The 13046-nt window shown below is 48.0% G+C and overlaps 1 protein-coding gene across 1 annotated transcript in view; it reads left to right on the top strand.

The window, feature by feature from the left end:
• Positions 1-1718: 1718 nt before the first annotated feature.
• The window catches only part of KCNG2 (potassium voltage-gated channel modifier subfamily G member 2), a 61624-nt gene continuing 50296 nt past the window's right edge, over positions 1719-13046 (top strand). Inside the window, exon 1 of the mRNA XM_055706035.1 lies at positions 1719-2478. The gene's annotated coding sequence lies outside the window, so the exon portion shown is untranslated. The remainder of the gene's footprint in view (positions 2479-13046) is intronic.

The following is a 13046-nucleotide window of genomic DNA, read 5'->3' on the forward strand; positions in this document are numbered from 1 at the left end:
GGGGGCACAAAGCAGTGCAAAAGCGATGCCACCGCATGAAGACGGCTGGAGCCAGAGACCCCGATTTCCATCACTTCTGCCAAGACTGTACAAATGTGATCCTGTCCAAACCAGCTCACTGCTCCATGCAACCTTTTCTCCATCTGCTCAAAAAAGTGGAATCATATGATGTTTGAGGGTAAGTGGCATGGACCCCATAACGGGGGTCTGGCATTGGCCCTCATTATCACTTTCCACTAACTATCACCCGAATTATTGCACCTAGTAAAGTATTTGCAACTCAGTGGAACTTGGTGGAGGGGAGGGATTATTTTTAATGCTTTGGACATATTCAAAAGAAGAATTTTACCTGTGTAGTCATGCTTGCTATTTGCTTCTGGGGCCATGCAATTAACCACACGCAGCAGGGCTTGACCCAGTTCAAGCCAGAAGGTAACCTCTGAAGATAACAGAACCCCTATCGGTTTGTGAACAGAATTGGGCTCCAAATGTCCATGGCCTTGTCTAATTACTGGTTAGGAACTAGAGGGTAAAAAAAGAAGTAATAGAGGCTTACCTCTGTGAATTTTAAGACAGAAAATTTTGAGGAAGTGCAAGCCATATACAGATGAAGCTAAATGGATAAATAAACAGAACAGGCACAGAAAAGTAAATGCATGAAAATCTCATGCCAGCCAAAATATGTCCCAGGCTAGGTGTGCTGCCAAGCAGCAAACAAATTAAAATAAAAAGATCTTGCTGTACGAGAAAGGCAATTGGTTTCAAATGGTTCTTTAGTACTGGTAAAACCAAGGTCAGATATTGTGATGCCTGTCTTGCTTCCAGACTTTAGCGGGAGAGCTGAGGGGAGAGCTGGCGGAGAGCATGCCAAAAGCAGTGCCAAGATGGAGCTGAGAAGGTTGAATAAGCAAGGCTGAATGGGCGGTCCTGTTTGTCTTCTCGTACTGCAAGAACAACAGAATATGAAATTAAATTAGAAGGCAATATGTTTAAATTGACAATTACCTCTTCAGTGTTACCTTGAAAACCAAGTAGTTCAAGAACAGTGAAGCGTTACCTTGAAACCTGATAGGTTTTGTAGTGAATGAATGTAAGCAATAATCAGTAAAAGCATGAAATGCGTATGTATGTACAAAGGAAACCTCCCTAATACCCACAGATTGTATTAATAAAACTATACGCTGGTTTCTTTCCCTGCGACACGCAGAGCTGGCTCCTTGCAGGGTCAAGGGGCTGCCTGGGACTGGTGGTTTTTATCCAGTTGGACCTGACCTTTCTTGCAGCTGATGCACTAACTGAGAAAAGACACTAATTAATGCATACATAATCTTTACTTTGGTCTTAAGAGGCAGAAATCATGACAGATGTCAGAACTAGCCAGAAGTTTCCACAAGGGAGGGAAAAGGAAAAATTAAAAAAAAAAAATTTAAAATGGGATGAATACCAGGATACACGGTAAATAAATTAAAGGATGTAAAGACTGACAGAACTCCGGAGCCAGATGCTGCCAGAGACGTTCAGAAAGGACTGGCCGGAGCTCACGCAGGTGCCTCGGGAAATGTGTTTTAGTCCTTGCAAGTAAGTTGCAACTCGCTGTAGTAGTGGGGGGAGCGGGTGCACCAGGGCACCCCCGCTACCGGCGCAGCGGAGTTGCGAGGGCGGCGCTGCCGGCCCGGCGGGAGGGGGGGGCGCAGCACCGGGCACCGAACGGGGAAACGGCAGCGCCGAGCACCGGCCGGGGAGACAGCAGCGCCCGAGCGTCTGCGGACGTCGCTCCCCACTGTGCCGGCCGGGGGGACCCGGCAGCCCCCGGCCCACGCCGCCCCCGGAGCGGGGCCCGTGCAAGCCCCCCCCTCCGCAGAGACACGGCGCGGCGGGGCTGCGCGGCTCCGCTCCCCGGCCCCAGCTCGGCAGCGCGGCGCTCCGCAGCCGCGGGCGCGCAGCCCACGCACCGGGGGCTCCCCGGCAGCGCCCACCGGCGGCGGCTGCGCTCGGCGGCTCCGGCGGGCCGGGGGCCCGGCCGCGCGCGCAGGACAGCCCACCGCCGGGACAGCGCGGCCGCTCCCCAGAGTGCGTTACAGCGAGACTCGGGATTAAGTTTTTGGGCGAACGGCGCCGGCAGCTTGCGGACGAGGGCTGCCAGCGGCGGGACGCCGGGGGGCGGGGGGGATAAATTGATTAACCGCGATGTGAACGCCGCCGCCCCCTCGGCGCTGAGCATCGCCGCTGCGCACCCCGAGCAGCACCGTGCTCTGCGGGCTGCCCGGGACCGCCGCTGACCCCGGCCCTCCCAGCCCGGCGGCTCCGGGCGACCCCGGCCCCGTGCCCCCGGCGGCAGGCGGCGCTCTGCGGCCGGGACTGGCGGTGGCGGTGGGGCCGCGCCGAGCCGGAGCCAGGCGGGCCGAGCGGGGCAGCCGGGAGCGGACAGTGGCCGCCGCCTCCCTCCCCGGCCCCGGCGGGGAGCGGCCAGAGCCCCAGGTGAGCGGACCGCGAGGCGGGGTCGCCCCGGTGGGCGAGGGGCGGGGGATCGTGGGTGACTTGGCCGCTAACTTACCGGCTCCCCTCCGCGCCCCGGGCTGTGCGCGGTGCGAGGGGCGCAGCCGGAGCCCCGTCCCTCCGTGCCGTCCCTCCGTGCCCCCCGCGGCGGGACCCCGCCGCCTGGTCCCCTCCGTGCCCCCAGCCCGGGCTGCGTCGTTGCCGCTGCCGAGCCCGACGGTCGTCCCTTGCCGGCGCTGGCAGCGGGGCTGGGGGCTGCGGGGGGCGCAGCGCCTGACCTGCCAGGGAACGCTCCCCTGCCTGCTCGGGTGGGTTTGGGGGGACGTTCCGTCCGAGTTACAGCAAGGGGTGGCCGGAGCGGAGGGTGGCCGGGCGGGCAGCGCCCTCGGCTCCGCGGTGTGGCTCGGGCAGGGTCCCCCGCGGCTCGGGTCCCCCCCGGTGCGCACAGAACGGGCCCTTGGTCAGGTTGCAGCGTCTGCTCAGCGACGTGTCCGGCTGGCGTGACTCCGGATTTCAGCGTGGATCCGAAGCAAAATTTGCTGCGAATATGCGCGTTACTCACAGTTAATGTTTGGTGAACGTTACGGATAATTGGAGCGCGGCTCCTCGGTGGGATCGGGCCGCCGGTCGTGACGGAGCCCGGGCTCAGCGCACCGCACCGTGCGTGGCTGAGGGGCTGAGGCTCGGCCCCGGCCAGGGGGGCCCGCCAGCCCTGGGCAGCACCGGGGGGCCCCGCCGGCACCGGGCAGCCGGGCTGTGCGTGCACCGATGCTGCACGCGCTTCTGCGAGAGCTTCGCAGCGCGCCCCCCTCCCCGGGGGTCTGCCTGGCCCCAGACAGGGGGCGAGCCCCCACCCCAGGGCAGGCTTTCGGCTCAGCCTGCGGCAGCAGCGTTATTGCGGAGGGAGAGGTGCCCTCAGCTCACCCCCCCGATGTTCTGCGGTTCGAGGCGCCGGAGGGTGACCTTCCGTTCGTTGCTCGGAGGACTCCAGACCTCTTTTATTTGCTCATCTTAAGGCTTCCCTAAAACAAACAAGCGGAGCATTTGGAAGGAGACCTATGGCTGAATATTCAGCACTTCCTTTCCCTGGGAAAGGCCGGCAGACGTTCCCGCTTTCCGGGAAGCGTTTCCAGCCAGGCAGGAGGGACCCGAGGTGGCCCGAAGCAGAGCGCGGTGGGGCAGAGCAGGGCAGCGGTTTCCCATGCGCCACGCCGGGCGTGGAGAAACTGGCTTCGAAACCAGGCAAATTGTCTCGGTCTTTTTTTCCACGACACTTTTATTTTGGTGGGTTAATCAGCATATTGGTTTCTGTGAAAACTCAAGACTTCTTCCTTTTAAAAAATACCGGCAGTATCCCCCGACATTGTCAGGCAGTGGGTATCTGAGGCACTGCTGCACTCACTGGGACGTAACAGCATCTGGCCTTGTGCCCCTGGTCCTGTGCCTAATAATACATCGTGGGAGCGCTGCATTAACTGTCAATGGATGTCTGTCATCTCTTCGGGCTTAATTACAGAGTGGTTTTAAAACAGCACACAAAGGAAAGTTTCAGCTCAGCTTTTAAATGTAATATAGTCCTGTGTATGAATAACTCTCATGGTGCCTGGATCTGTTGGCAGTGTCCCCATTAATTAAACCCAGCTTTGTTTACGTGGCTTGTTCTGAAGCCCTAAAATGTGCAAGTTCATTTTTTAATTTCCCTTTAGCAGCTCTGTGTTGATAAAACTGACAAGAGTTGCATTTCTTTGCTGGTTGTTTAGCCAGGATTGTGGTGGTCTTCAGATGATTCTCATCTTTCCTTTTTCTTTGTCATCATCATGTTTGGTTCTGGAAGAAATCCTTTCAAATGCATGACTGCAATTTCAGGACAGTCTAAGAAATGGCTCCCAGGCAGTCAGATTGCGCCTTGCACTGAACGCAGTGCCGTCTGCAGTCAGACGGGATCAGTAATCAAGTCGGCATTGGATGGGGTTTTTTATGCTGTGGAAACCCTCGTAGCACTTCTGTGGCACAAGACCAGTCTCATCAGAGGAGCGTGAGCCAGAAAAGCTGCCAGGAACCAGCAATGCTGTAGCTGACCTGTGCTAACATCGTGCATGGGTACTGTTGGTACAGGGTAAGAGTACCCAGGCAGTGAATGGATCTGGAGTGTTGTCTCCTGAATGCTCAGCAGAGCTTTTTGCTTGTGAACTTGCATGCAGACAGCTATTCGGTTGCTTGTTTTGAGCAACTGGGGGAAAGACCAAACTGGATGTGATCACCGTGTCCTCAGATTGTTTGCAAGGCAGGAAGAGAGGCAGCATTTGGAAGACTGAGCAGGTGATAAAAATAAATGTTCAATTTGAATGGTATTAAGGGAAGAAACAGAAAACTGGAGGTAGTGAAAACTCTTAAACGTTTTCGGAAGGTCTAAGTGATTGGGGAGCCAGTTTCCTATTTTAAAAATGACATAGGCAGTCAAGGACCAGAGTATTAATTTTGTGATACAGTTGGGTCTCAGCAGGGGTTGAAAAACTTTGCAGATGTATATAAGTGATAAGGATGGAGATTGTTCCTTTTAAAATTTTTTGTAGCTCTACTAAAAAAATGAAGAAGCCGTATCAGCTCTGGCCGGGTGTCTTTTTGAATATTGCGTGCCTTGCATTGCATTTGGTAGCTTATTTGTTTAAGACATCAGTTTTGAGTTATGTGACTTGCATGTTTCCCTACTCAGATTAATGCCCTCATCAGACTGATTATGGCACATTTTATCACCAATGGTCCTTAATGCTTTGTTTGTCAGGAATTTTTAAGTACCTATTGATTAAACCTAACAACTTAAGTTGCTTTGTACTGCTTTCCTGGTGCATTGTTACTGTGCGTCACAGCTGAATCTATGTCCTATTTCAGGTGGCAGTTTAGCCATACGGAAAGTCAGTCGCTGTTGCTCCTGTGCCTCTTGTGTAGTGTCTTGTCTGTGGAAGACCTCTTCCTTGCTCCTTGCTTTTCTGTGTGGTTTGGTTAAATGGTGAGCAGAATAAAAAAAAAAGATTTTTGAAGGCTGGTGCTGGTCATACTGGCTGGTGCAAGACGGGCAGCTGTCCCCTTGATGTCCCAGCAGAATGGGCGCACGTTCCCCGTGTCTTAAGGTGAGAGAGGGGCCGGGGTCCCTCTGCTTTCTTAATTCTGTCCTTCTGCCCTTAGCAACTCAAAAATCATCTGTGATGTCTTAGTAAAAGCTGATGAGCTTTAGGAGGAGTGCTTTACATTTTCAACCTTTCAGTGCTTGCACTAACTTTAGGTGCACATCTTCCACTGAAGAGCAATTTCTGGAGCATTATTCTTCTTAAAAACTTAAAAATCTCTTTTATGTTTTTCCACCTTGGAAAAAGATAAGTACAGTCTCCCAGCTTCTTCACATGAACTGGCATCTCTGACAATCATTCAGGTTATACCAACAAATTTGCCATTTCACAACCATTTGGTGATAAAATCTAATACTTTAAAGCAAAACTGAGGTTTGTGGTATTTTTTCCAAGTGACAGAAAACTGAAAGAAGAGTTTTTACAGGCTACGGTAATTGAATCAAGTCACTTTAATATGTTCCTACTCCTGAGTAGAAAAGGTCCCAGATGATCTCTTTCTCGTTGTCTTTTAGGATTCTACATGACTACATTAAAAATAAGGATAATAAAGGCTGCTAACTGGGATGCCACCTATTGGTAAAAATAAATATAAAGCCACTATGTTTGCAGAATATCTACGCAAATAATGGTTCTCCATGCTCTGTGCTACTCGGTTAACTGGTGTCTTTCATTTTGTGAGCTCTCTTGGTAGCATTCATGAAGTTTGTTGAAAACAAGGGATCCAACTAAAGCGTGTTAAATTAGAGTTCTGCGCAACCGGCAGGAGGTAAATCAATATTAGACAAATGGGAAAGAACATGAGCATTTAAAAGGAAAAATGTTGTACCCAAGCTTCTAGGAATATTAAAGCAACTGAGACAAAACAGAAATAAAGCATTAAAGATGTATCCTTTCAGTGTTGTTTCAAAAGAATTACATGTGCTGGTGATTATGGAAATTATTCTCATCATCTTTTTCAGAGCTTTGTGTTTCTTGAAGAAACAAATAGTGCTGAGACTGAGGTGGTATCCACAAGAAGCACTTTGTAAATAGTAGTGATGTGGGGGGTTTTGACAACTGAGTTTGAACCATTTGTCTCAGCCTTCTATAAATGGCTCCATTAGCAGAATGAATAGGCTGATGTCATCTGGACAGGGAATAATGGTAAGATCCAGCCCTGTCCGTGTGTGCAGGGTTGTCTCATGCCAGGATGCCTGTGCTCACCCTTCAGGGAATAGGAGCTCCATGGGAACACCTGTGAGTGCACTGGTGGTACCCTTCTCTGTCTGAACTCCACCACTCCCTGGGTGCAAAGGGGTGCTGACACCTAATAGAATCATTTAGTTTGGAAAAGACTCTCAAGATCATAGAGTCCAACTGTTAATCTGACACTGTGAAGTCCATCACTACATTGGCTTTGCTTGGTACACCTAGGATTTGAGTGTGGTCTCCTTGGAGCTTTGGAGAGGAATGATAAATGTGTTTATTTTCTGAGAAGAGCCATGCTGAATGTGTATATATCTGGCCATCCTGTGATTATTTTTTCTAAAATGTTTCTAGTCAGACACGTTACTGGAATGAACCGAAAATGAGGTTTCTCGGATGGACTGTAAAGCAGGCATCATGCGTTGGCTGTGAAGCAAGTTCCTCACACGTGCCATCATCTTTCACATACTTACCCCACTGTCTGTATTACAAGACATCTGCAACTATAAAATGTTTGACACTGGGCAGATGAAGGAAAAAGGAGAAGTAAACTGGTCAGATTTAGGATAAACCATCCTCCAGGGGTTTGGCACAGCTGTGAAAATAATTTTTGTGCCAAGCCTTGTACCCCTGAAAAATATACCAAACATCTCCAGTCCAGCTCATTTCTGAGACTGGGATTTTATCTACCCAGAGTGTTGAACAGACCTGGGTGCTGAATGGGAAGCTCATTTCCACCCACTTTTTAATTTCTCCAGTTAGAACTGGATGTAAGCTATTGCTTTTAAATCTTTGTCACATCAAACCAGCTTTGAATCAAGGAAGATTCTGCTTTGTTACCTGTTCAGCTGAAAACAGGTGTCTTCTAGGGAGATCTGCTTACTTGGGTGACTGAAGGTGTGAAAATTTGCATCATCTCCCAGTCTCTCCCTTTCGCCTCCCTGCCCCTCTTCGTCCCTCCCTTGCCATGGGACTCACTGTATGCATCATGAGCCCTGATTTCTGTGCCTTATCCCACTGCTGGTTCAGGTGGGATTGGGATTTCTGGGCTGTTCCTGGCCTGGGATGGAATGGTTTCATTCACAGCTAAACTCGGAATTTGGTTACAGCTGAAGTGATGCTGAATTGGGTGCGCAGCAATGGCAGAACACCATATACAGCGTCAACAGCGATGGGAATGCTCTATTTTAACCACACAAGTGATGTAGATTAATGAAGGAAACTGTATGTGATTCCCATTAATGAGTTGAGCTCATGTGGCTTGCATGGTTTTGCATGGTTGGTGTGAAGCAATGCCAGACAGGAGACAGCCCAGCTGTCTGAAGTTGGTTATCACACTGATGGATGGATTTTTCAGTGTGTAGAAAAATGTTCTTTTTTTATATATATTTAAAAAAAAAAAAAAAAGAGGAACATGCTGCTTTGGAAATTAGATGGAAACAATTGCTAGAGAAAGTGCATTGTCAACACTCAATCGCTGAGCAGTCAAAATAACGGGATAAAGGGTAGACTGAGCTTAGGGAAGATGAGGTGTTTTGAACTTCTCAGGGTGAAGTGCAAGAACCCCAGGTACTCCGCGCTGAACAGATTGTGATGAACAGCAGGAGAAACAGTTGTTTTCCTTCAAATTATCAGTGCATTTTTCTCAACTGGTGAAGCTGGGAAGCTGGCACCTACATGGAGACTCTGCAATCACAATATAAATTCATTCAACAAAACTCTTGAGTGAAAACAAAGTCTCTTTAGTTTAGAGCTTTTCAAATATTTCAAAGGCTAAAGTCTGTATGGGTTAGGATTCTACTTCATTCTGACCTGCCAGGTTGAAATTTTTTACTTGGTTTTCAAGAGTGAATTCTCTTTCCTCACAAGCTGCCTTTGAGAATGTTATGGAGTTAAGGAGGAACGACTTTAGAAAGCAGGTATGTCCCATGAGCACATCCTCAGAAATTTCAGTTTCTAATTCTGACATCAGAAATTACTGCTTTTGGAGATTACTGTAATTTGCTTCTAGTTAATAAGGATTGTGATAGACCATCAAGATTGATACTGCCTTTCCTTATTTCATGCTTCCTTTCCTCTTTTAGTTTTTTCTTGTAGTGAATTTGCAGTTCTGTTTTGATGGCAGACTTGCTATGTGCCTCCATGGACAGGCTGGTACCACTTCATTGCCATTACTGGACCTTTTGCCATCTTTTCAGGCTGCAAGACATGGTTGTTCAGCTGAGCTCTTATATTTGTGTGCAGTAGCACACACTGACCTAGTTCTGAGCTCACCCCGGTGCTCAGAAGAGTGACCAGCCTTACCTGCCAGACCTGAGCCATCAGCAAAGCCGCAAGGGGCTTGTTTGTGATTTCTATTGATGCTTATGGGCATGCTTACTTTGAGTGACATCACTTATATGATGTCTTTCAATATCCAGAAGCAGACAATAAAGTCTTGACCCTGTTGTATTTAATCGTGGCCACAGTTCCTGTGGCCGTTCTCATGTTAATATATTCAGTCTTAGTTCCCAGGGAAGTTTTATGTACCTTTTCCAGCTTGTCATTCGGCTGAGCTTGTGTTCATTGCTGAAGGGACCTTCACAGTCCCACATCAGTGCCTTGGGGATGTCTCTGCTCTTCAGTCTACAAGGCAGCAGGAGCAACTCCCGTCGTTCTAGTTCTAGTTCAGACACAGCTGATTTGCTCCACGTTCTGTACCTAGAATAGTTTTCTTGCTGTGTTCTTGTCTCTCATGTTTTTCAAGGTCGTTTATTAAGGTTTGCCTTTCTGAATTGTAGTTTTTAACGTTATTAGATGTCTGTAAAGTCTTCAAAGGTGTTTCAGAAAGGACTTTTCCAGGTATGACTCTAAAGCCTTTGAAAATATGCATGGGTTAGGGAAGCTGATCGGGGTTACTTATGAAAGAGAGAAATAAGAGAAATGTAGAAAGTCTTTTCATGACAAGTTGAAGTAGTCTTGAAGCTGGTATAAGGCTCCATTTTATCCTTACTGATTAGGAACAAAAGGTTGGGTCCTTTGAGGCCTGGAAATGCACAGTATGCTCAACCTGTTCTTCAGCCGCCGAGAGCCGGAGCAGCACATCTCCCCGGCTTTTGAGAGCCCCAGCATTTGGTAACTGTAGACTGCGAATCTCCCCTTCTGTGTATATATTCTTCAATGTAAATGTCACTAAAATATTTCTCGGTTTAGTATTAAATCTAGTGTTTCCCTAAAACCCATATTCCACATTCAGCTTCTGCTGGTGGTCTTGGGGGCTCCTTGCCGTGAGGGCTTCCCCAGCAGCGGGCGCGGGTCTGCGGTGGGAGCAGCCCCTGGCTGGGCGGCAGGGAAGTGTTCTCTGCTACGCTGAGGTGGATCAAAGGAGCCTGCCCAGATCTGCCATGGTACGAATGAGAGCATATCTCAGCTCTAGACATTTGTTCTTGTATCTCTTTGTATTTGTACCGTGGTCTGGAGTTAAAACCTTCAGAGTTACAGGCTACTAATGTGTTGCCCTTAGGCTAAGCAAGAGTAAAACTTCTAATTTTATTTCTTTTCTAGCTTTAAAATAAAAGTTTGTGAAAAGGGCTTACATTCAGTGCCTAATCTTGCCAGACTTTACCCTTTCCAGTAATTCTTAATGCACGCAAGCAATCCTACAGAATATATCGGCATCCTGGAGCTGATGGAGACTAGTGTAAGTAAGGGGTTTCAAGAGTGTTACAGAACATTTAAAAGCCTTTTATTTATCAAATCTCATACATTCTAATTACTAGTTCACAGTTTGTATGCTTTGTCATGTTAATAAGTGTGATGAATCATTTTTAATAGCCATTGTGTTTCTCTGCCGGCTCTGATGGTGCCTGTGGTAGCTGTGGCAGATAGTACCTGCTCAACGCTGTGACCTGTATGTGCGTGCTTCTCAGAAATACGCTTTTTTGTTTCATACCAAACACGGTCTGTTACGCAACAACCTACTACAGCTGTAAATGCTGATCTCTGTTTTCCTTTTTTTTTTTCTTTTTTAATACTATCTAAAATTAAATTATTCCCCAAATGAAGGGATCCTCCTTTAGGTTAAGTGAGAGAAGACAGGTGTATGATCCAAGACTCATACTTCAATGTGTTTTCATGAACTGGATTAATTGAGATGCTTATAAAAAGTGTTATAAGGGGGGCACATTGCTTGTATCACTGTGAAAAACCAAAGTCAGATGAGGATTTCTCATGTACAATGGCAGCAGCCTGCTTCTTTTCTGAAGGCTCTGGAGTGAGCATTTCCCTGGGCTTTTCTTGCCTCCTTCTTGGTTGAGAAGATTTTCCAAGCATGATCTAAAGATCAAAGAGAGTTGGTGACGTGATTTTCTTTCCCCGAGTTTTTGCTTCCTTGGCATCCTTTGTTCTGATTACGCATGCTTCAATATCCTTGCAAAAAGGATAGCGTCTGTTTGCTCTTCTTTTACCCCAGGAAGTATGGGTGAATTAAATTATTACAGCTGTAAGCCAAGGGTGCTCTTGCTTGTAGAAGGCTAACAAGCAAGAGTGAGATGAACAGTAGGTGCAGTGGTGGCATGTGCAGTTGGTGAGCTGTTAATACCTGTTCAAACTCGGATCACGTCTTCCTGGAAGAAAGAAAAGCCAGTTACCATCGTCCTGGCCTTCATGGTGTCAGCAGTAGCTTAGACAGGGCTAATTAGACAGGGAAGATTTCATCTTCCCTTCCAGCACCTTTCACCACCATCACCTCAGAGATCTCCTCAGGGTCCTGGCATAGTCTGCTGCGGTCCTTGCCTTGAACTTTGTTGCAAGAGCCAAACAAGGCCCGTAATGACCTAGTTAACAGGATTGTGATAGTGCTTTCCTTCCCAATGGCCTAGTTATTGCCTGTGGGTACCTGCCTTAGCTCAACCAACCTCGGTTGCAGGCAGAACTGTCGAGGAGCCAGAGTACAGGTCTCAGAGAAATTCACAGAAATAATTTGCAATCCTGATAGAGCGCAATATTTTCTTAATTGTCTTTTTCCGTGAATCTCAATAATCCACTAGAGTATGTCAGTTTATACCACTCTTGGCATTCTCAGAAGTGGACTGTTATTAAAAAGAAAAGAGAAAAAGCAATTGTACCACAGAAAGATCCTACTCTGCAATTTTTAAGTTATTCTATGCATCACTGGAGATTTCAATGCAAAATAATAAAGCAAGAGACACAGCTGCAGTTATACTAAATAGCATAGAAAGGTATAAAAGAAATCAGACCCCTTATTTTCAGAATGTAAATTAAAATGCACTGTTTGGGTTTAGGAGCAAAGCACGCCAAAGAGCAAGACATGTCATGATTGCGCATTATGAGGTTCCTTGAACCTTCCAGTGAATTGTGTGGTATCAGCTACTGCTTTTCCCATCCTATTTCCATTTATGAAAGCTGGTAGAGATCGTCTGACTCTGAGGCATCCATTGCTGGCATTTCAGCTGGCCATTAAATGTATTCAAATAGTCATAATATAAGCGTAATGATCTCATTTCATTTAAAATAAGTTGGTGTAAAATTGCACAGACTGGTATTTTGGCTTACAGTGGTACCAGAACGAAGTGGAACAGCAGTGTTCTGGCTGTTCAGCTGTACATCTGGCATTATTTTCTGTCCTCTGCGTCGCGAGAAGTTTTGTCTCCATTCATCTTGTGCGTTCGCTTCCCGATTCACAGAGGTAATGGGTGTCTCAGCCCCTGATGTGGCTTCACAGCCATCAGCTGCATGTTCACAGGGCTGCCTCTGAAAAAAGGTGCAGTTCCTTACTTGCCAGGCTTGGCAATGCCTGACTGGAGGTTTCTGAATGAGCTGCTAAGCCCCAGATGTGGTTCCTGTGCTGCCCGTGGGTCCCGGAGCGACCTGTTCTGTAGCACCCACCCACCACGCTCCCTGGTCACTCTGCTGCAGCGTACATAGCTCTTGCACGATGTGACTGAAAGCGTGACCCAAAGCTTTTCTGCAGCCTGCACAGCTGGGTTCCTGCTCTTGGAAACCAGAGTACTGCAAAGTGTGGGAACGGGCAGGAAAATAGGGATCTGGAGCTCTTCAGTGTAGATTCCGGGTGCAGCCAGTTTGCAGAAAGCGCTGCAGCCTAGGCGTTGTCATTATCATTTGTTGTTTTTTTTCTCCACAAGAGTGTTTCTGAACCCCTGCCGCATAGCCAAGTCTGAGTCAAAGCTGTGAGCAGGTACCTCCCTGAGTCCCGTTAAAATGGGGTGGTCGTCAGGCATA

The sequence above is a fragment of the Falco cherrug genome, chromosome 3, assembly GCF_023634085.1.
Source record: "Falco cherrug isolate bFalChe1 chromosome 3, bFalChe1.pri, whole genome shotgun sequence".
NCBI classification, from domain to species: Eukaryota; Metazoa; Chordata; class Aves; order Falconiformes; family Falconidae; genus Falco; species Falco cherrug.